At 44.9% G+C, this 23,142-nt stretch overlaps 2 long non-coding RNA genes across 3 annotated transcripts; one reads left to right on the top strand and one right to left on the bottom strand.

Moving 5' to 3' along the window:
- Positions 1-11,871: 11,871 nt before the first annotated feature.
- Positions 11,872-18,192, top strand: LOC119878897. 2 transcript variants are annotated; one of them, XR_005387223.1, is made up of 3 exons: positions 11,872-12,071; positions 17,271-17,498; positions 18,060-18,192. It is a non-coding gene; the product is annotated as an uncharacterized LOC119878897 (long non-coding RNA). The 2 variants fall into 2 exon arrangements; XR_005387222.1 differs by lacking the exon at positions 11,872-12,071 and adding an exon at positions 14,049-14,564.
- Positions 18,193-20,864: 2,672 nt separating this feature from the next.
- LOC119878898 lies at positions 20,865-21,628 on the bottom strand. The gene is made up of 2 exons (XR_005387224.1): positions 21,505-21,628; positions 20,865-21,226 (listed from the first exon to the last, which is right to left on the bottom strand). It is a non-coding gene; the product is annotated as an uncharacterized LOC119878898 (long non-coding RNA).
- Positions 21,629-23,142: the final 1,514 nt, after the last annotated feature.

Below are 23,142 nucleotides of genomic sequence, written 5' to 3' on the forward strand. Positions count from 1 at the left end.
CCTGAGCCAAAGGCAGACACTCAACCACTAAGTCACCCAGGAATCCCAATAAATCAATCTTTTAAAAAAGGAACTATTTTAGTTTTAGTTTTCCAAAGTTAGGGCAAGGATGATATTTCATGCTATCTGGTAGTTTCTCCAAACACTTGATGAAATTTGAAGTGAAAAGAACATAAGCTTCTGGGGATCCCTGGGTGGCTCAGTGGTTTGGCACCTGCCTTTGGCCCAGGGCACGATCCTCCTGGAGTCCCGGGATCGAGTCCTGTGTTGGGCTCCCGGCATGGAGCCTGCTTCTCCCTCCTCCTGTGTCTCTGCCTCTCTCTCTCTCTCTCTATGTCTATCATTAATCAATCAATCAATCAATCAATCTTAAAAAAAAAAAGAACACAAGCTTCAGAATTAGCATCCAATTCTAAACCACTCTTCACCTCAGGTAAGACTTAAATTCTCTAAGACCTACTGGAGCTACCAATATGCCTAGTGGACATATGTTGATTACCTACCCAACATTCAGTTCTCTTGTCTGCTGTCTTAGGAAAATCTTATATTTCCCAGCCAGTGGAACTTTGGCAAGGAGTAAACCCAATCCTAACTCTAAGAGTTGACTTTGATGAGTGCAAGCCAATAATTTCATCTAATTTAGGTTAAAGCTGTATAGAAAGACATTGGGGGGGAGGGCTTCCTGTAATATGGGCAAACTCTTGTTCTACAAGACACTCTATCCTGATATATGGTGCCATGTGTTGATGTAAGTCTTGGAATGACTGCAGCCGTTATATTACCAGAAGGAAGTCAATTGAATTTGATGCATGAAAGGGGGCAGAGCTGACAAAACTATAGAGAAATTTAGCCAGAGTACTAAACCTGAAACCTCATCTACCTCTGGACTCTTTAGTTATACAAGCTGATTAATTCCTTTTTTTTTTTTTTTAGGTTAATGTTTTTTAAAAAAGATTTATTTATTTATTTATTCATGAGAGCCACAGAGAGAGAGGCAGAGACATAGGCAGAGTGAAAAGCAGGATCCCTACAGGGAGCCCAATGTGGGACTCCATCCCAGGACCCTGGGATCACCACCTGAGCTGAAGGTAGCTGCTCAACCACTGAGCCACTCAGGTGTCCCTGATTAATTCCTTTTGTGACCAAAGCTGGGTTTGGTTTATGTTCTGTTACTTGGCACCAAAAGATTGCTGACCAATATATGAATTTCTTGTGGGTTTTCGGAAGATTATGGCCTGGCACAATGCACTCTCTCTCTCTCTCTCTCTCTCTCTCTGTCTATATATATATAACTTCAAGCAATGGTAGTTCCTTTACAAAAATTAATTTAACAAATATATGATGAACACCCATTATGCCATTATATGTAAGACATGGCACCAAGTTTTAGGTTTAGGCATATAAATAAAACTGGATCCCTGTTCTCAGGAATTCAGAAACTACTAACTGATATATATTAGTCTTTCATTAAGTGATTGGCTATCAATAAAAAAATGTAAGCAAACAGAGACTAGGTTCTTTCATCTGGAATAGGATGTTAGGTTACCCAGAATTTAAAAAGTTCATTCATGAATATAGAAATATTGACTAGAATGCTGATAGCTGAATATATTAACTATAATAAATAAGACAGTCTAATAATTTCTTTAGAAACTTACAAATAGAGATGCCTGGATGGCTCAGTCAGCTGAGCATCTGACTCTTGGTTTTGGCTCAGGTCATGATCTCAGGGTGGTAAAATCAAGCCCTGGATCAAGTGAGAAACCTGCTTGAGATACTCTTCCCTTTCCTCTCCCTCTGCCTCTCTCCCCCCTCTCTCTAATAAATAAATCTTAAAAAAGAAAGGAAGAAGGGATGCCTGGGTGGCTCAGTGGTTAAGCGGTTAAGCATCTGCCTTCAGCTCAGGTGGTGATCCTGGGGTCCTGGGATCGAGTCCCATGTTGGGCTCCCTGCATGGAGCCTGCTTCCCCTCTGCCTGTGTCTTTGCCTCTCCCTCTCTCTCTCTTTCTCTCTCTATCTCTCATGAATAAATAAAATCTTTAAAAATAAAAGATTTTAAAAATAAAAAAAGAAAGTAAGAAAGAAACTTACAAATAGCATAGAATCAATGTCAGGTTTTAACTGTGATCTTCAATTCTTCACAAATTCCTGCAACTGCTATAGCTTCTCTTGGTTATCATTTAAAAATACAAACATTCTTCTCTTTTGTGATTCAGAAGGATTCTGAAGTCAGTACAGCACAATTTCAAATATGTTCTATTTAAGCAAATTTCACACAGTTCTAAAGACTCTGTAGATATTTCATAACACAGAAGCATTCTTTTCAAGATTTCCAGTTGAAACTCTGCTGCTGCTAGTGTTTTTGGAGTGAGAGAATACTATTTTTAGAGCCCAAACACGGTTTCTATTATAAGCATTTTCTTAAGAGTAGTAATACTTATCAGCAAATATTATTTAAAAGTCAGCTGGCTTTGTAGTGAGTTAGATTTGTTCCTTGAAGTTTGGGAAATACTACCTTGCATATTGTTAATGATTCTATCTAAAGTACTTCTTACAGTAGTAGCACACTGAATTGGGTATTGTAACTATGTGCATAGTGTAACTTTGCAAAGTTGATCATAGTAATTTTCTTCTGCTATGTCATTTTTTTGCATATGGGCGCACCAACCCTGAAGTAAGTGGGTCATCCTTAAAAGTAAGTTAGAATGCAGGGCCCGTGGGTGGCTCAAATGGTTGGCTCTTGGTTACATCTTGGGTTATGACCTCAAGGTCATTTGATCGAGCCCTGAATCGGGCTCTGCACTTAGTATGGCATCTGCTTGAGATTCTCTCTTTCTCTCCCTTTGCCCTGCCCCACAAGTGTGGCTCTCTCTCTTTCTTAAATCAATCAATAGATCTTTAAAAAAAAAAAGTTAGAATGCATCAACAAAGAATTTAGAAAACATCACCAATGTGGTAGTTAGGCTTGTTTCAAAAACAACAAGCACGAGAACACAAGCTGTACCTAAAATAATTTTCTCTGTTATTTCAAGACAAGCCACTTGAGCAATAGGATGTGTGACTCTTTTTTAGGAGCTCAAATGTTGGCCTATTTAAATGAAATTTCAATAAGGAGTTTCAATAAATAGTATCTGGTTTCATTTTCACAGCAGAAGTTAATCAATAACGAGTGTGTGAAACTAAAATAGCGTCTCTCCTAGGTAGGAAATAATATCCATGAATGCTTCTTAAGGAAGTAAGATAGGTTTTCACAAATGATTTTTGAAAAAGAAAAGAAAGAAGATAATAACAGAAGGAATAAATACATGTCATTGCTAATCACCATCCTGATATCTTATTAATTTATGGCTGGTGGATGATAAAATGTTCTGTGCTTGCCCAAGAGTTTGAGCTAAACTTTTCGAATTGCCTGTTTGATTGAACATTACAGCTGCCCTACAACTTTCACAAAATTTTCACAGTCCATATCACACAATGTCAGACATAAACAACTTTGCTTTACATTGAAAACATGAAGCAGAGAGGTAAATACCAAGGAAAGACAAGCTGGCCAGTAGCTATTACAAAGAAAAGACCTTTGTTCCCTGTTTCATGTTGTTGGTTTGTGTTTTCCTCTTTGTTCATTTGTGCTGTATCAGCTTGAGGTCAATTCCAATGATGAATGGTTCTGTCTCCTCGTCTTCTTCATCTTCATAGTAAATCCTTGTCCGATTATGCAGAATTCAAGTAATTCAAGACCTTTTGGAACTGAGTCAGTCCTTGCTCATCTATGATTAAAAGTGAAGGTCACTTCCAAACAAGACAAGGTGGTGTAGACCTCTTTTTCCCTGATCCTTCCTGCTCAGTATAACTGTAAACCTTGGAAATGGTGCAAACAAAAGACAACTAAAGGAGAAATGTAACGATGTGTTTAGGAAAAGGTGGTTTGGGATCCCAAGACTGTAGGAAAAACATAATTTCAGGGTGTGGCATGTACTTCTATCCAACAGAAGGCCACAGGGGCCCAGAGTTTCTTGGCTTTCAACCTAGCAGTTGAAGGTCCTTCAAGTGGGCTTACTCCTTCCCCCAGATTACACTGGAGTCCCTCTTTGACACCAAATGAGTGTGACACCACCCATAAAGGGGAATGAATTGGGAACATTCCCAGAAGTAAGAGACCAGAGAGGTCTTTCTCACTGGATCTGAGAATCTACTTTTCCATTCTTTTCCAGAGAGAGATAATGATGTAAATAAGCAGAGCTAGCAGAAGAGACCCAGTAGCCCGATCTGGGAGACCTCTTTGTCCCTTACAGGCCTGAAACTCAACTCCTTCATTCAGAAACACCCAGGGCAACAAGGGGAGGTTGGGTGGGGAGTGAGCAGTACGGGTACCTCTGTTAAAGATGAATTAATACCAATTTTACACAATATCTTCCAGGTATAAGAAGAGGAAACAATGCTTCCCTGCTTATTTTTTAAAAGATTTTATTTGTTTATGAGACACACAGAGAGGCAGAGACACAGGCAGAGGAAAGCAGGCTCCATGCAGGGAGCCCGATGTGGGACTTGATCCTGGGACTCCAAGACCACATCCTGGACCAAAGGCAGGTGCTAAACTGCTGAGCCACCCAGGCATCCCTAAATAAAATCTTTTTTTTTTTTTTTTTTAATAAAATCTTTTTTTAAAAAATGACACATCCATAAGGGTCATTTTTTTTTCCATAAGGGTTTCTTCTAGGTAATTAGGATATTCATTACTACACCTAAGCTTTAGGGGAATTCATGCCCTTTCAAAAATGTTCCTTGGTGCCTCTGACGGAGAATACAGTATTTGGAAACTGGGTGGTATCCATTCTAATATCAGTGACTGGCAATATTTTTAGGTGTTTTTGAGGGGAAAAAAATTCCTGTATAAATTCAAATTCCTCCAAATATTTTTAATTTACAAGGAAGAATCTTCCCTTATGCTCAACTTTTGTGTTCTCAAGAAAACATAATTTTTAAAAGATTTATTTATTTATTTGAGAGAGAGAGAGCAAGAGCACAAATGAGCAGGGGAAGGGGCAGAGGGAGAGGGATCTCAAGGACACTCTCAGATGAGCGGGGAGCCTGAAGTGGGGCTCAATCCCGGGACCCTGAGATCACAACCTGAGCCCAATCAAGAGTCAGATGCTTAACCAACTAAGCCACCCAAGTGCCTCAAGAAAATATAATTTTAAATAAAAGCATAAATTATAAGGATATCTTAGCCATATACTACAGCTATTTTCCATGTTTTTGTTGAACCAATTTGTAATACAATCTACTGAGATATGAAGTTTTCTACACCACCAACTGTATCCTTTTTATAATAAGTAAGGTCATTGTGAGGAAGGTAAAATATAAATCATTCCAAGATATATAAAATATCACCTGTCCAATGCTCCCTTCAACACAGTTTCAAAAGTCTTCCTATAAGTAACCTTCAAACATGAATTTTGGTATGATGATTTATAAGATACCTTATCTTCTCTTATCCCCCTTGGTGTAGATTGGAAGAGAGCCAAAAGGAAATAGATGAAAATATCAATTTGTGCTCATTTTCTTTTTTTTTTCTGTATAAGATGAGTATCTAGGATGGTTCAGACCCACAAATAGATAAACCTATACCAGACAGTCTGCCAAAAACCATGGTATGTAAAAATGGTTTTCACTGAAATGTGGTAAAATGATTTCCATTTGAACTTAGTTCTGAGGTTTTGATCTTCCCAAAGTTCATTCCTCCTCTACAGAAAATTCCTGAAGGGTTTAAGTCCAATCAAGGGGGTAGGTCTAAGATAGCAGTAAGGATCCCAAAACAATAACAACAATAATAAATTAATGTATGAGAATGCAGTGAAGTTAATTCAAACCTGTAAGCAGACCAGAAATTACATGCCTAAAAGCCCTTCAATTTGGAAATGGTCTGAGTCAGCCAGAATTCCCCTGGCACTCCCACCTCCAAGAGTCAGTGGAAACCACATCAGTTCTCAGAAGCATGTGCATTTGGAGCGGTGGGCATGTTGCCAATGCAATCTCTCCATGGTGATCATCTTGTTATAACACCAACCATCACAGAACCATCAGCCTGTGAAAGACAAAGCAAATGCAAAGAGATACTTCAATATCCATATTTACAATACAGAAACCTTTGTTGATATTTTTAAAATACATATTAATATTAGATATTTTGGAGTTGGTACGAATTTTATAGGCATGGTAAGTGTGATTACAATTTCCACTTTTAACAGTCATTGCATTATCTGTTAATCTTTCAAAATGTATGCCATGGTCTTTAAATCCTTGATAGTTAATTAGATTAAAATGAAATAGTATTCTAAACATCAAAGAACAATTCTGCTAATGAGGAAAATAAAAGGAGGTCTTTATTTCCAAGAATTTTGCTACCAAATGTCCACAATAGCCAAACTGTGGAAGGAGCCTCGGTGTCTATCGAAAGAAGAATGGATAAAGAAGATGTGTTCTATGTATACAATGGAATATTACTCAGCCATTAGAAACGACAAATACCCACCATTTGCTTCAACGTGGATGGACCTGGAGGGTATCATGCTGAGTGAAGTCAGTCAATGAGAGAAGGACAAACGTTGCATGGTCCTCATTCATTTGGAGAATATAAAAAAATAGTGAAAAAGGGAATAAAGTGGGAAAGGAAGAGAAAATGAGTGGGAAATATCAGTGAGGATGACAGGACATGAGAGCCTCCTAACTCTGGGAAAGGAACAAGGGGTAGTGGAAGGGGTAGGTGGGCGGGGGGAAGGGGTGACTGGGTGACAGGCAGTCAGGGGGACACTGATGGGATGAGCACTGGGTGATATGCTATATGTTGGCAATTGAACTCCATAAAGTGAGGATTTTAAAAAAAAGAATTTCCTATCTAAAAGGATATATTATAGAGAAGAGTATTTTGTGATTTCTAAATGATAAAAAAAAAAATAAAGGAAAAAAAATCTACTCTTGGTGAGCAATAACATCCAGAATTCTTCTGTAGGACCTATATTGATACCAAGAGGCATTCTTAGAATGGTAATAAGGCAGAGTGAAATGGTGAATGTGCTCGACGACCACTTGCTAAATAACAAGGAATTTTGTAAGACGGTTAATAATGCATTGGTAGCTTGAAATTGGCCAGGGTGGGAATATTATTACACCATGGAAATCAGCAAATTCTACAAATGACAGCTCCCTTCTCTCCCCTCAGAGAGCCAGTAATTAAACATTGGCCACCATACCACTGGATTTCACTCACAGTGGTGCAGTAAGTGGTCACTTACATTTGTGGTTTTGAGAGGACGAACTGCGGAAGGTCCTACCCCATTTAAAATAACTTCTACTCCTCTGCTACAGTCATCACTAGGCCACATTGTTAGGTAGAGAAATGTACCCAGAAAGACTATCTGATAGTGAGCTATGACTTAGAAAAGTACAGTAAAGGGGAACCGGGTGACTCAGTGGTTGAGTGACTGCCTTTGGCTCAGGGTGTGATCCCTGGGATTGAATCCCACAACAGGGAGCCTGCCTACTTCTCCCTCTCTGCCTCTGTCTCTGCCTCTCTCTCTTTGTGTCTCTCAGGAATGAATGGATAAATCTTAAAAAAAAAAAAAAAAGAAGAAGAAGAAGAAAAAGAAAAGCACAGTAATTGCTTGTGTGTATAGTCTTGCATAGTTTTACAGAGCTCTCAACATAGTTGGTGTCATTTGATTCTTTACAAACAGTCCTGGAAGCAGGTTTTAGCATTAGTCTCATTTTACAGGTGTGGTAACTGAAGCTCCAATGGATTTAGTGTCTTGCTCAAGGTTATACACTAATGACGGAATGGGTAAACTTAGATCTTCTGTTGGTAACTTCAGGAAATGTCTACTATGTCATGTTCCAGAAGTAAAAGTGCACGGAGTTGGGCATACAGGCTAATTTGGATTGGGTTGGAAAATCTGGGTGGAGCAGGGTGTAGAGCATGAACTGCCACTCCAGTAATGGGTAAAGTGTTCCCAAGCAACGATGGGAACAATAAAATAGTACCAGATAATTGAGTAGTGAATAGCTCAGGAAAAACTATATCAAAAGAAGGCTAGGAATTGTGCCAAAGGCAAAGCTGTCTTCAAACACAGGTGATTCACTGAAGGCATTAAAAAAAATTAAAGTACCAACAGATTTGGTGGTTAAGATAGGGAAGGTGATGTCTAGAAATTGGTAATTGCAGGAAGCTGCTCCTACTCCTAACCTTGAAGATATTTAAACACCTACTGTTGGTCAAGGGTTGTCATTTGATCTTTACAATTTTGCTTTAGCAACCCACATGAATCTAGTTAATGGGGGGTGGTTCATGTATGTATGGAAGCGGGTTGGTGTGGGGAACAGGAAAGGTAACTAAAGGAGAGAAATGATTGTAGGGACTTTATGTAGAGAGGCCCCAGATGAAGATTTGAAACAAAGAATGATTTTGGGATTAGCTCAAGTTCTAGAGATGGGATTAAGGTGAAATTCATTTCATAACACTTCAACCTGACTTGGCGTCAAAGACAGTGGTACCCTTTAGTTCTGGTTCTTTACTTCCAGTCATTTTATTTAGGAGCCAGTCTTCGTAATCCAATCTGAGATCCGCTTAAAAGTGACCCTGGAGTCTACTGTGGTAAAAGAGATGGAATTAAAGGTAGAGTAAAAAATTCACTTCACCAGAGATCAACAAAACTTTACTATGAAAAGGGCACGGATCGAGGACATTTTTGGAGATCACGTGGTTCAATTTGTTTGCTCTCATGAGGCAATATGGAGTCAATGTCACCAAAGTATATATGCGCTGGGCTGGTGGTGGTTGAAGAGTAATATAAAAGCAACTATACTCCACAGCAAAGCACCTACCAATTTTTCTATTGTATGCTATATACATAAGCACATTTATATATTATACACTATATATGCTATATAACAAATATTATATGTATATATGGTATATAGTCCACAGACATACAAATAGAACATGGACAGCTACAGACTTAGGGTGACACCCTTTGTGACTGCCCACCCCATCGTGGATCTTGTTCGGGCCTGCCCAGGATATGGTGGCAGTCTAACGCCACATTAGAGAACCTGTAAAACATATAATATGGGAAACTCCTATTAGTGAGACCGCAAAGGGGAGATCATAAAGGGAGAAAATATGCTTGAAGCAAGAGAGGGTAAGAATTAGAACTTTGGTGGAACTGGAACACATACAGCATCCTGCTAGATCATCTTGAGACAGGTCTTGCTCTTCAGCAGCATAGATTTGGTAACCCATGACAAATCCATTGGAGTCTAGTTCTTCAGCTGAGCCGTGACAAACATGGAAGCTGATGGTCACATTTTTCACCTCAGCTTTCCAGGCTGTAGGAGTCACTGCTGCGTGGTTTACATCAAGTAGGAAAACTCTATTGAGGGGTGGGGGCAGGGGAAGCATGGAGAAAGGAAGAGAGAAGAAATAACTGAGAGGTTTTGGGATCTTGAGCTATTTCTGAGTTTTGGTCTTCCTAACACTGTGCTCCTCAACATAGTGGTTACAATGGTTTGTTCAACAGACAACTGACGTGGCCTCCCCCAAAAGGACAGAGAGGGAGGAAGGAGGCAGTTAGTTATCCCTTCCTCTCCCCACAGCCAAATCACAACCCTTCGTTGGAAGGCAGCCCACATGGGTAGCATCAAACCATCAGGAAAAGAAGGCCCTGGCTTCACCCTCTGCAGGGACTTGGAATGACAGGGGCCCTTGAAATTCAAAACATCTGACACGAGATAACCTTTATTTAGCCTAAAGAAAGGCTATATCGGCTTTGAGAGAGAAATATGGTGTGCCATGACACACACACACACACACACACACATCATTATATTCTGAATCCAACACATCTCTGCACCTCCAACATGACCAGCAAGTACCAGTGAGTACGTGGTATGTGGTAGGTACTCACTAAATGTTTGTGCTCTCTTTGCTATTAGTAGTATTGGCATTATATTTATTCAGTGTGTAACGAGGTGAGAGTTATATGAGTTACACTAGTTATATGTTTTCTCAATCACTAGTGATGGTTCAATTGATAGTTGCTTGGGAGAATCATTAGCCACTGCCAAATAAATAAGTTCCAGCCATTAAATATTTTGAAGCAATAACATAAAGAATGCCCATGTGAAAGTACCTTCTTATGCAAACCATCGCCTGCCCTTGCTTCTTTGTTTGGGACTATATTTGAAAATACTGTTCTATCTTAGAAAAATATCTTAATGGCACAATTGTTGTAAGTGACAGTCATACAGGCTTCCTGTACCTCAGTTTTGGCTGCTTCCGATGACAAATGCATTTCTCCTTGAGGTACTCTCTGGAACTCCCAGTGTGAAATTTAGGAGTGTCATATTTGGTCAGTGTAGCCCAAATACACTCTCCAAAATCTGGAAAGGGAGAAGACGAATAATTTCCCTGGGATGTGCCAAAGAGACAAATAGAAAATTAGTTCACATAGATTCGATACCCTGCTTCATTATCCAAAGGACCAAGGCAGTTTCTACGAGTACTTACAGTAGAACAAGATAAAAGTAAGGGGAGGCGGGGTAAGAGTCTATGAAACAAGATTCTTCCAGAGTTGGTTGACCAACATGCATGTCATAAGGCACGCGGACCATTCAGAAATAGGCTACGAAGCCTATTTCTAGGATTCCTAGAAATCAACACCGGAAGTCAGTAGGAGAGGTCAGCGATTTATGACATCTGTCAGATGAAAGCCCACCAGCTGTTTAAAAGAAGCTTAGCTCTTCCTGGTATCGAAAATGAGAAGTTTGTTCCTTGGGCCCTCGTGCAGAAGACATGATGCGCTATAGCGAAGGTCATCCCTGAAGTTACCCTTAGAGTGCTGACTACAATGAGTTGCATAGGGCTGTTCCTTAGAATGTCCCTCGATTTGTAAGCAACGCCCTCACAGAAAGGAACGGTTTGGTAGGGTTGGTCTATGAAGGGATGTTTTAGGAGGCAGCGGAGGAGATACACGATATCGTGGGCCAGATAGCTCTGACCGCATACGATGCTAAATTGAGAGTATCTCTAGAAACGGCACTGAATATATCTTAGAAAATCCCCGCAAGATATCTTCAGATTCATTTTCACTAAGTATTATGTAACGAGGCAGTTTAAAGGGAAACTCCCAAACAAACACCTCTCTTGCTACTTGACGCTACTTGACCCTTTAATACACTGACATCCTCTTATCAGAGTCAAGTCTAACCAGGCCACGTTCGCACCAACACTGATTTCAGATTATGTAACTTCCTATTGAGCCTTTGAGGAGAAACTAGTCGAAAGGAGTACCTGATAGAGAGAACTTCAAGCCGTTAAAAGTTGGAGGATGTTTGCAGAAATTAATCAATATTGGCTATTGTGTACATACGTGGCTGAAAAGAGCAATAGATACCACGAAGCCTATTGTACACAAGTAAATATTGATCCTTTGGTTTAAAGAACCTCTCATTCTTTGGGACGTGACATTTGGAAGAAGGGTGGAATGAGAAGTGTGACTACAAACCGTAAGAATTCTCGGACCGGTGCCGTTTCTTGGGAGGGCTACCTGCTACAATTCTCAAAGCTGTGCCTAGAGAAAGATCTAAGCTTTCCCTCTGCCCATCCCTCTCCACCCTCTCCCCCAAGGTACTTATAGTTGCTCTAAAGCAGCGAGGTATGAATGACGAATTTAGGACCTCCCCCCCCACCCCGCCCCGTTTCCCTTCCTGTCTATGTCCTTCCCTCCCTCTTCATTCCTCTGCCAGTTTGGATGTGATGTGGAGGAGTAGCATTCTAGTGGTTCCTCAGTCTGACAGTGTGCGCCAGGTTTCCTTGTTTACCTCTCCTGTTACATCAGGAAGAGCAGCATAAATACGTGGACTTTGGAGTCAGACCTACCTGCCTTCAAATCCCAGCTCTGCCACTTACTAGCTGAGTGACCGGAACACTTCTCTTAAACTTTGTCCGAGTCTCCATTTTCTCACCTATGAAAAGAACAAAACGATCGATGATGAATCAAAGACGTGTTTTCTGGCAAGTACGTGGCTTTCTTTACGCACTCAGGAGTGGCTGATTTCACTCTATCCCGGCTGCATCAGGCTTCCAGGGGAGAGTAACAGAATTATTCACAGAGTGATGTTTCTAAGTATTGGGTTCTTACCTGCAGGGACTGGGGTTAGTTAGGATCTACCTTTAAGAAAAAACAAAAACAGAAAACCCCTCCAACTCAACAAAAGGAACAAATAAACAAAAAACAGAACCAGGCCTAAGAAATACAGGGAGAACAAACTGATGGTTGTCAGAGGGAAGAAGGTAGAGATAGGGTTGAGCAAATGGGTGAGAGGGAGCGGGAGGTATGTGAGCTTCCAGTTATGGAAGGAATAAGTCACAGGAATGCAAGAGACAGCATAGGGAGCACGGTCACTAATATGGTGATAGTACTAAGTGGTGCCAGAGGGTAGCTATACTTGTGATGGCATACGTAGCATGACGTATGGAGAAGCTGAACTCCGACACGGTGAACTAACGTCACATTGCGTGTCGCCTATACTCAAATAAACAAATTAAAAATATAGAAGATGCTCAAACCCGTCTGTGTCACTTGGTCCCTATGGAAGGCAGAATAATGGCCCCCAAAGATGTTCATACCTTAATACCCAGAACCTGTGACTATATTATCCCACATGGCAAAAGGGGCTTTGCATTGAGATTAAGCCAAGAATTTTGAGACAGGGAGATTATCCTGGATTATCCCCAGTGGACGCAATGCAATCACGGGAGTTCTTATGAGTGAAAGAAGAAGACAGGAGAGTGAGAGGCAGAGGAGCGTGAGGGGAGAAGCAGAATTCGAAGTGATGTGGTGCTGGCCTTAAAAATGAACATGGGCCTTACCCAGGAATGCAGGAAAGCCTCCAGAATCTGGAAGACACAAAGAGACTGAATCCTCCCTGAAAGCTTTCGGAAGGAACACAGCCCTGCCAACACCGAGGGTTTAGCTTGTTGACAACCATTTCGGTCTTCTGACCTCCAGACGGGTAACGTGAACATCTGTGTTGTTTCAAGCCTCCAAATTTCGGGTAATCCGTTACAGCATCACTTGGAAACTAACAGCGTGCCGTTTTCTGCTAAGGTTCTCCTATTTGTAAAGTGTGGGGGCCCACCGTGTTCTTTGCAGCTGAGTTGAGCTTGTTTTGGAGCCTATTCAAGTGCACCGAGCTAAAAGGTATCTAGAGAAAATACCTGGAGTTCATGATGATTTTCTGGGGTGTGACCTCGGGCAAGTCTATGTGATTTTCCAATTCAAATGTAGGACACCACGCTGTTTAGTTGGCGTCCCCCACCCCCATATCAACATCAGAGATGGCAGGGCTGAACTATGCCATAATTGCTCGTTTTGCTCTATGCCACTTATATAGATACCACTCCCAGAATAACAACATCGACACTGCAATGTGACTGCTGAGAAATACAAACAAACAAACAAACACACAAACAAAAACCCACCCCCCTTTTTTGGTTAGTTTCTGCGCTTAGGATACATCCCTTGAAGGATATATAGGCAAGTCACCATATTTTAAAGCCACTTGGAATCACAGTCTTTTAAAATATCCTTGAACGTGCGCAGGTAAAGAATAGGCATACTTCTGTCTCTCTGCTGAGCACTCATCATCTCCCGTATGTGCCAGATGATGATTTCTGTTGCTGTGCACAACGTTTCCGTTTATTGAGTTTCCTGCTGACAACGGTCATTATTATGAACAGTTCCTAGATCACATGCAAGTGGGTTGTCCTTACCTGGATAGGAGTTCTAAAGCCAGCTTCTACTTTCTTTTCGGCAACCCTGATCATGACTAGGTAGCTCGTGCAACACCACCGACAGGTTGCTCGCAAGATATTAATGTCTGGTTGACAGGCGTGAAGGAGGAAACCGAGGACTGTAGCTCACACAGTGCACACGTGGATTCTCTTCAATATCCCAAGATCAGAACTAAGTCGGTAAGGCAGCTTGCAGAAAGAGGGGCCACCCCATCACTAAGTACCGAAACGGCGATAGGGACTTCAGTATATAGGACATGTTCCATTGCAAAGAGACCAATCGGATTCGTCTGGGCTCATGTGCAACAAGATCCAAGGAACGCAGCTAATATATGGAAAGGAAATGAGATGCAGGACGAGACTGGCTTTTAGGATCATGAATATGAATTGACAAACATACACTAATTCGAATGAGAGCAGCGGTTCTAGAAAGCAGCAAGTTGTGGCATTTGGTGGAAGTTTCTTGTCAGTTACGTCAGGTCCCCGACGCGGGCAGAACCAAATTAGGGGGGAGCCAAAGAAGCGAAGCAGGACTGAGCCAGAGTTTGGAATTCCAGTGTCCATGTGGGCACAGAACCAAGCCACACAAGAAAGGATACAAGCAGGGGACAGCGCTGAGGTGAACCAAAAGCCGGGATGGAAGCATGGCAATCCAGATTCTTCTATTGCAAAGAAGAGAAATTTGCTGTGGAGAATGCAAGCGAAACAGAGTTGGGTAAGAGGCATTTGCAGGCGGGAGGTTTTGCAGAAGTGACAGGAATCCGGAGATTCCTGGGGGGCAGGGCAGGATCCAGAAAGCCCCAAAGACTAGGATGTGGGGTCACAGCCACCATCGTAGGGCAGGAGCTGTGTGGTTAAGGTGCTGCTCTGCGAATGGAATGTCATTCCAAATGTTTTCAGTTTCCGCATCCCTCTGCTCAAGAGTATTCCGGTCCAGGGAGAGAGTATCCATTTGGCAGCATTTAGGTGAGGTGTTCCCCATCAGTCCCCTCTCAACTAAGACTCAACTCACAGCAAGGCAGAGCCCCGGGACAGGGGCGACAGGGAGAGGGAGAAAATTCATCAAAAGCAACTGTGGGGGGTAAACAGGTGCTGGACAGCCACTCTACCGTACATGTCCAACCAGACATGGGAGAATCAAGAGACATGGGGGCCTGAGGCAAATTTAAATCATGTATTGCCTCCAGACACAAATCTCATTCCATATACCTTAGACTTTCAAAGCCAGGGAACATGGGCACCTGGGTGGCTCAGTCAGGTAAGCCCTCTGACTCTTGATTTCAGCTCAGGTCATGGTCTCAGAGTCGCGGGGTCAATCCTCAGGTCGGGCTCCCTGCTCAGCAGGTGGAGAGGGGAGCCTTCTTGGGATTCTCTACCTCTGTCTCTCTGCCTCTGCTCTCCCCCCCTCCCCCGTCTCAAGTAAATAAAGAAGATCTTAAGAAAATGATAAAGCTAGGGAACAGCCTGCGACCTGACATCTTCTGTTGTGTATTACCGCTCACGTTGGATTAGAGAATGTAGGTTTCTCAGGGTCACGTGGTGGGTAACAACACACTTGTATTTACCTACTGCTTCCTCTGTGCCAGACACTGTGCTAAGTGCATTACTGATGTATCATAGCCTTTAATCTTCCTGCTACCACTGTGATGTAGGAAATACTGACTCATTTTACAGATGAGCCCATTGAGGTTTAGATGGTTCAGATGGCGTATGGCAGGAAGATAGGAGGAAACAGAAAAACCATATAATCCTACTCATAGGAGAAGGAGGATGAGAAGGACAGGCAGCGAGGCTCTAAGTGATGTATCCTCCCACGGGAGTTTTGAGTTCTGTTGACCCAGGGATCTTGTTCGGTTGGAGATGACAGCAACAGGGTAATAGGAACAGGTGGGAGGAGGAGACGTGTCAGGAATTTCGCCTGGTGAAGAGAGGGAGGAATTTAAGAGCAAACATGACAGAGTGTAAGAAACATAATTAGACACAGATGCTGACCCCCACAAGCTACTCCTCTGTTCCCTGTGCAAAGGGCATGTGAAGGTCAGACACGACTTAGACTAAGTTTTGGTACCAATGTGGTCTTGTCCAGAAGAGAGATACGGTTATCCAGTAAGCCTAGTCAGTTCATTAGTGTGAGGGTAATTCATCGTAGCAGGTCCCGGGCCAGGGACCTAGGGTGTAGTCAGAACTGGTGTAGTCAGAACAATTTTCCACATTGGATGGGGTTCTGGGAAAGCCTATAGTTTCAATCAGAAAAGGACATCCGAGGAGGAGTTTGGTGCTACAGACCGGGACAACATTATAGGGGGCCAAAAGACAGGGAGGTGGCACACTTGGAAGTCTATACACTCTTATACAGAGTGGCGCTCTGCATCTTCAGCCAGAGGATTGCATGATTCCCATGGATGAGGGCTGATGAGACAGACGCTCAGTCTTGGTCCGATTTGGCTCATGCACTGGGATGGGCTCCTGAGGTAGTTACGGAGAAACGATAACTCTGCGGAGCTAAAGAATACCAAGGGATGGAAAATGGAGCAGGGGCCAATCATTACAAGCATCTCTAAACCTTAGCTTCACATAATACCCAGAATTCAAGCTGTGCTTAAAATCAGCACCAAAAAAGAAAAGGGCGGGGTGGGGTTGCTGGTAGGGGGGTTGGGGGGAGAAATAAACATCACCGTTTTAGCTAACTCTTCCATTTATCACAAAACAATCTTCAGATAGCCAAATTTCCTTAAAAGCTGCCAAATTCAGGCTTCCTAATGGAAAAAACCAGAAATAAAATTGCCTAGCTAGAGATTTCACCATTCTGTTTGGCAAGACTCTTTTACACTTTCCATGGTGTTTACAGCTTGCCTCTACAGGCAGGTTTCTTTTTTGGAGTTCTTTCTCTTAGAGAATATAATCTTTTCCCATACGAAGTCTTAAAATTACTTGTCCAGGGCAGTCCCGGTGGCTCAGCGGTTTAGCGCCGCCTTCAGCCCAGGGCCTGATCCTGGAGTCCCGGGATCGAGTCCTGGGATCGAGTCCCACGTCAGGCTCCGTGCATGGAGCTTGCTTCTCCCTCTCCTGTGTCTCTGCCCCTCTCTGTCTCCCTCTCTGTGTCTCTCATGAATAAATAAATAAAATCTTAAAGAAATAAAATAATTTGTCCACAAGTTGTCTACTATAAGAAATATCGTGTCTTTAACTTCTCTTTTACTGACAGATGGCATCCCCTACAGAGGAAGTATTCCTTTGAGGAGCGGTATAGACTGAACTGTGTGCCCCCTTCCACCAACCCAATTCATATGTCGACGCCCTAACCCCTAGAACCATGGTATTTGAAGAAGAGGTTTTTTGGAAACATCTAGGTTTATTTTATTTTTGTTTTTGTTTTTATTTTTTATTTTATATATTAAAAAAATTTTTTTTTAACATCTAGGTTTAGATGAAGTCACGACGGGAGGATCCTTATGATGGGATGAGTGCCCTTTTAAGAAGAGCTAGAGAACGAGATCTCCTGCATTGAGGAAAGTCCTACGAAGACACAGTGAGAAGGCAGCCAGCCATCTGCAAGCTCTGAAGAGAGCTCTCTACAGAACCTGACCATGTTAGCCCCTACTGTCAGACTTCTGGCCTTCAGAACCATGAGAAAATACATTTCTGTTTGGTAAGCCACCCAGTCTATGGTATTTCGTTTTGTCAGCCGGAGCTGAAACAAGGGAGTCCTAACAATGTTATTGTTATTACACTTCACTGAAGATTTTTTTTAAAGATTTTATTTATTTAGTTGGGAGAGAGGGAGACAGTGTGCGTGAACAGGGGGCGGGGGCAGGGGCAGAGGGAGAAGCAGACTCGACTCCCCACTGAGCAGGGAACCCAGGTTGGGGTAGGATCCCAGGACCTTGAGATCACGACGTGAGCCAAGGGCCGACGCTTAGCTCCCTGAGCCACCCAGGCGCCCCAAACTTTACTTAAGATTATTGTTATAAAAGACAGCAACGCCTTTTAGAGAAGTTGTGTGATTCTTGTACCTGGCGGTTGTCTTTTTCTCCTGGCATCCTTCTTCTCCCTCCCCTTGACTCCAGGCTTGACTGGGGAAGTTCAGGTTATCTGAGTAAAAAGACTTTGCTGTGCTCCCAGGCTCTGGCTACTGTTACAGTGTGTCATTTTGTATCCTTCCTATTTCTCCTGGAGCATTTCCTTTTTCTTCCCTCTATCTTTCTTCCAGGTAGTTCACCTTAAGGATAACCTGGAAGAAGAAACAAATGCTGTGCCATTGCCTCAGGCTCTACCCTCTGTCAATTGGTAAATCACCAAGCTAGGTTTACCGTTACAGTTCAATAAAATATTTGGAAGAAGAGAATGCACGTTTCCTGTTCCTATTTTGAAAAGCTTTTTTAAACATCTTAATCTCATAAGTTTGCATTTTATATCTAACGGGTTATTAATGGTCACATCATCTTGAGCCAGTTAATTAACCTCCTTGAGCCCATCATTCCGTATTCCTAGCGGGAAAAAATAACAGCAGCTGCTGCATTACTTCACAGGACTGTCAGACTCAGATGGAATAATAAAACTGGAATTTGTACAAGTGTTGGTTGTTATCTTGTTAGATGGGAATACCTGCTTGTATTAACTTAGCCAGATTGGCCACGTAGTTGACACATGGCACCAAAGTAGAGGCGTAGGTGCATCTTCCATGCCTGTTTGCATTTGGGGATTATTTCTTGATCACTTTGTACAAAAGAAGATTGGCTTATTTTAACAGTATGAATGATGTATGTCGGGAGTAAATGAGTGTAGCACAAATCTACGGGATAGTGCTCCCATAATCTCTAAGGGTACGCTAGGAACTTGGAACTTTCAAATTTCTTTTGACAAAGTGCTTCCTTTTTTTTGTTTTAAAAAGGTTTGTTTTGTTTTGAATTTCAGATGGAGAGAGTGAGAGAGAAAGAGTGCACAGATGTGGGAGAGAGAATCTCAAGTAGACTCCCCAGGCAGGGCTTGATCTAAGGACACTGAGGTCCTGAGCAGGGCTGAAATCAAGAGCCGGATGCTGAACTGACTGAGCCACCCAGGCGCCCCAACAAAACGGTTTCTTTTCATGTCTTACGAGTACTTTGCTTGAGAGAATATAGGTGTATTTTGTGGAGAGAAAAGCTGGCTGTTTTTCCTTTTTTGTATTTTTTATTTTTATAAGCAGTAAGATTTCAAGTGGGGAAAGAAGGAAAGGGAATACTTTTCCTTCTTAAAACTCTAATAGAAGGCCTCAATTCTACACTTTCTCCATGGGGTGTGTTTGTGTGTGTGTGTGTTGCATGCACACGCATGGGTGTAAGTGGGGCTAGGTATGCAAGGTGAACACGCAGAGTGAGAGAAGAATTAACACATGTAAGGGAGACACTGGGATATTTACTCTATCTCAGATATGAAATTAAAGGTCCCCAGAAATTTTATTTTTTTTTTTCTTCTGCCCTCAAACTCCCACCGGATAAATCCTGTTTTTATTTTTTTCTTTTTTTTTTCTATGAAATGTACGTTAGCCTCAGACTGCCGTCATTTTGAAATAACTTGCCCTCTCATTTTAATGGAAATATATGATCCTTTTTTTTTTTCATAGAAATATACATTCTTTTTCTCAAAGGCATCATTACAGTTGCTGCAAGCCTAAATGGTGGAACAAATATTTACTTGCATCAACAGAGATAAATACTGAACAGAATAAAGTTCTGGTGGGGGGGGGTGCGGGGAATGTCACACTGCTTTGGAAACATGAAAAATATTAATCAAATATAAACATCTGAAATGTGGCAGTGATGGGAAACCTAAAAATTAAATGTACTTGGTGTATAACATAGCAGATGAAGAAGTGTGATTTTTCTGCTTATGTTGAGACATTAGGATACAGAAGGACGAGTTTGGTTGAGACGCCTGTGGTTTTTTTCTTCATTAGTGTGATCTTTTTTCATATTGCCAAATTTTTCTTACAATCGAATGATATGAAAATCTCATTGGCTTCCTACCTGGGTTACTGGCCCGTTTTAGTCTATAGCGATCTCTAGGCCTAATTTTAACAGGAGTCTTGGGATCCCTGGGTGGCGCAGCGGTTTGGCGCCTGCCTTTGGCCTAGGGCGCGATCCTGGAGACCCAGGATCGAATCCCACATCGGGCTCCCGGTGCATGGAGCCTGCTTCTCCCTCTGCCTGTGTCTCTGCCTCTCTCTCTCTCTCTCTGTGACTATCATAGATAAATAAAATTTAAAAAAAAAAAAATAACAGGAGTCTTTACCTAAGTGTTTAACACTGTAAACCCTTATTCCTATTCATATCTAAACATGTGCTTTGATCACATATGTATATATGTTATATCTCTTAAACATCTATGGGAAGTTTGAAGGGTGGGTAGGAGGCGTTCTTCATCGAAACTGTGTTTTTTGAGGCGGAGAATATAAAATGGTTTGTTGTCTGTGGAAGACAATATTCAGAGCTCCTTGTATGTCAGACATTTCTTTCACTTGTGGAGATGGATTAGCTTCGTTTCCCGTCTGGTATCGGACCCTGCGAGAGATCAGACACTTTCGGATATGTACTTTGATTAGGCAAATTATTCTCTCGTCTGAGCACGCCAAAACCTTCGTTGCTTCGGAGTCTCTGAGAAATGATGGTGGTGCGGCAATCACAGGGACACTACTCTTACCATCTGCACCAGTACTCTTATCATCTGCCGTCACTTCTTCAGCTCCAGTTCAGGAGAGAGTGTGAAAAGAGAGGTTGAAAAAAAAAAAAAGAGTAAAGAACCCTACTGTAATAGGGGAACAAAACCAGCGTCTTTGCATGTAAGTACACCTCTGAGGTTTACACACCAACCTTATCATCAGTCCAGTAGGGAGGGAGGGAGAAAAAAGAGACATCCTCCATTACTTTCAAGGGCATTTGGTTCATTGGAGACTTTTGCGTTGTTCCTGAGGGTGGGAGAAAAAAAACGGACGGAGAGACTCAAGTTTCTGGGTAAAGCGTATCATACCAGAAAGATGTTTGATAAATGAATATTTAATCAGGGCCAGGCTGTGATTTTTCTTCATGCACACCTTCACGTTTGACTTTTCAAAGAGCTTTAGACAAAAGTAACACTGGGTAACAATGAACAGTTAAGAAGCCGTATTTGCAGAGTGCTCCACAGACACCCTCATGGTGGATGGACTCCCACAGCGGTTTTCCAAGGTGACGTGTGCTCATCCCGCCGAAGCGACTGCCCCGAGAGAGTGGGGACTCTCCTGCCTTCGCCGCGTGGGCAGACGGGACTGGCAGGTGGAGTTAGAAAGCACCGGCTCTGCTCCGGGTCCTACAGCTTGAGCAGCTGAGCGATGCTTGGCCTCTGGAAGCTTCAGGAGGTTCACTGGAAACACCGAGACAGTAAGTATCAGGTCATACGGTTCTGGGCATTAGCTGAACCCACGAGCGGGGTTCTCCGTAGACCATCCATGGGATGCGAAGGGCAGCCACAAGCCCCGGCTCCAAGCAGCTGCATCCCTGCTGTAGCACTGGGGTCACACCAAAAAGGGAGTGTGTGAGCGTGTGTCCGCGGGGCCCTAAAAGTCTGCACCTGGAGGGCTGTGCCGGGCCAAGCCTCGGACCCAGACTTGGCACGACGGCGCCCTGGGGCTCTTCGCTCACCCGCGCCGCGGAGTTGTCAGTCGCCCTCCCTCGGCACGGGAGCGCTTGCTTCCGGTCGTCCCCCGAGGCCCGGCCGACCCTCTCCCGGCCCGGCCCGGCCCGGCCCGGCCCGGCCCGGCCCCGCCCGGCCCGGCCCGGCCCCGCCCGGCCTCGCGCCGAGAGGCATCCCCGCGGCCACTACGACTCCGCGCTCGCCCTCACGCAGCGCCCGCGCGGAGGCGGGGAGGGGGCGTGGCTGGCCCTTCTAGGCCTCGGCAGCCAATGAGCGTGCCGCGTGCCTTCCGGTCGGCGAGCCGGCCAATCCGCGCTGGGCGCTGTCATCTTCGGCTCCGCTCGGCTCTTTTCGCTGCTGCGGGAGCCTGGGGGCCGCGGCCGCTCGGGAGACGCTTTCCTTTCTAATTTTTTTTCCATGTGTTCACTTCCGGGTCCGGCGCCGATCCGGATGCCCGAGGCAGAAGGATGTTTGACCTCCGGATAAGCGAGGCGCCGCCGTGCATTCATTCCCGGCCGCATCGGTGGCGGCAGCAGCGACCCGGGCGGCGACTCTCCGGCCAGAGGCGGCGGGTAGGAGGCCCCGGCAGGCGTGCGGGGAGCGCGTCGGCGCCGAGCTGCGTTCCCTCCCTCGCTCGCTGCTTCCCCCCTGCCTCGCTCGCCCGCCCCGCTCCCTCCCTGCGTGGCTCGCTTTCCTCCTCCGGTCGCCGGCGGCTGGGATGTGCCGCCGCCGCCGCCGCTGACGGACGGAGCAGGGGCGCCGCCCGCGCCCGGGACCGACCCCAGCTCGCGGCCGCGCCTCCGAGGTAAAGCCCCCCTCCCGCGTGGCGCGCGGCGGCGGCTCGGTCCTCCCGGGCGGGGCTGGGTGGGCCGGGGTCGCGGGCCGGGGCGGGCCGGGGGCGGCGGGGGCGGCGCCTCAGGGGGGGCCGCGGAAGGGGGAGGGGCGGGGCGGGCGGCGAGCGAGCGCCGGGCCGGGGCTTGGCGGGAGGGGCAGGGGCAGCGGCCGCGGGGGGGGGCGGGGGCGCGGAGGGCCGGGCGGCCGGGGAGGGGGCCGCGGGCGGCGGGCCGGGCGGGCGCCGAAGTTGCGGGGCGGCGGGGCGGCGGGCGAGCCGGGGGAGGCGGCGGCCGCGGCGGGGAGGGGTGCGGAGGGCGGGCGGGCGGGCGCGACCGCGACCGCGACCGCGTCCAGACAATTAGCCCGGGAGGGAGGGGGTTGGGGCCGGAGGGCGGCGCGGAGGAGGGTCGGGGCCGGCGCGCCGGGGGGGCCGCGCTTCCCGCTGGGGCGTGTGGGGCGGGGGGCCGGGGCTTCCCCATGGGGCAGGGCTGTGGCCTTAGCGCACAACTTGAGCGCGGCGCGATCGGGGGTCAGCGGCCTCCGCTGCCTGCTGGGAAGGTGCCGGCGTGTTGTTTATGGCACATGCAGGGGAAGTGACACGCCGAGGCGTCGGCGCTCCTGGAGCTCAGCTCCTACCTTTCTTTTCCGCGGGGCGGTGGTGGGGATGTGTGCGTGTGCTCCGGGGCGTGGGCGGTCGGGCCTGTAGTGGGATCCTTCCAGGCCTCCGGGGAGGGGGAAAGTTAATGGGGGAGACAGACCGAGACCGGGAGTCGGCGTGGGAGATGGCTGCTGCTGCTACAGCGTGCCAGTTA

This window comes from Canis lupus, unplaced genomic scaffold, assembly GCF_011100685.1.
Source record: "Canis lupus familiaris isolate Mischka breed German Shepherd unplaced genomic scaffold, alternate assembly UU_Cfam_GSD_1.0 chrUn_S2046H2245, whole genome shotgun sequence".
Lineage (NCBI taxonomy): Eukaryota > Metazoa > Chordata > Mammalia > Carnivora > Canidae > Canis > Canis lupus.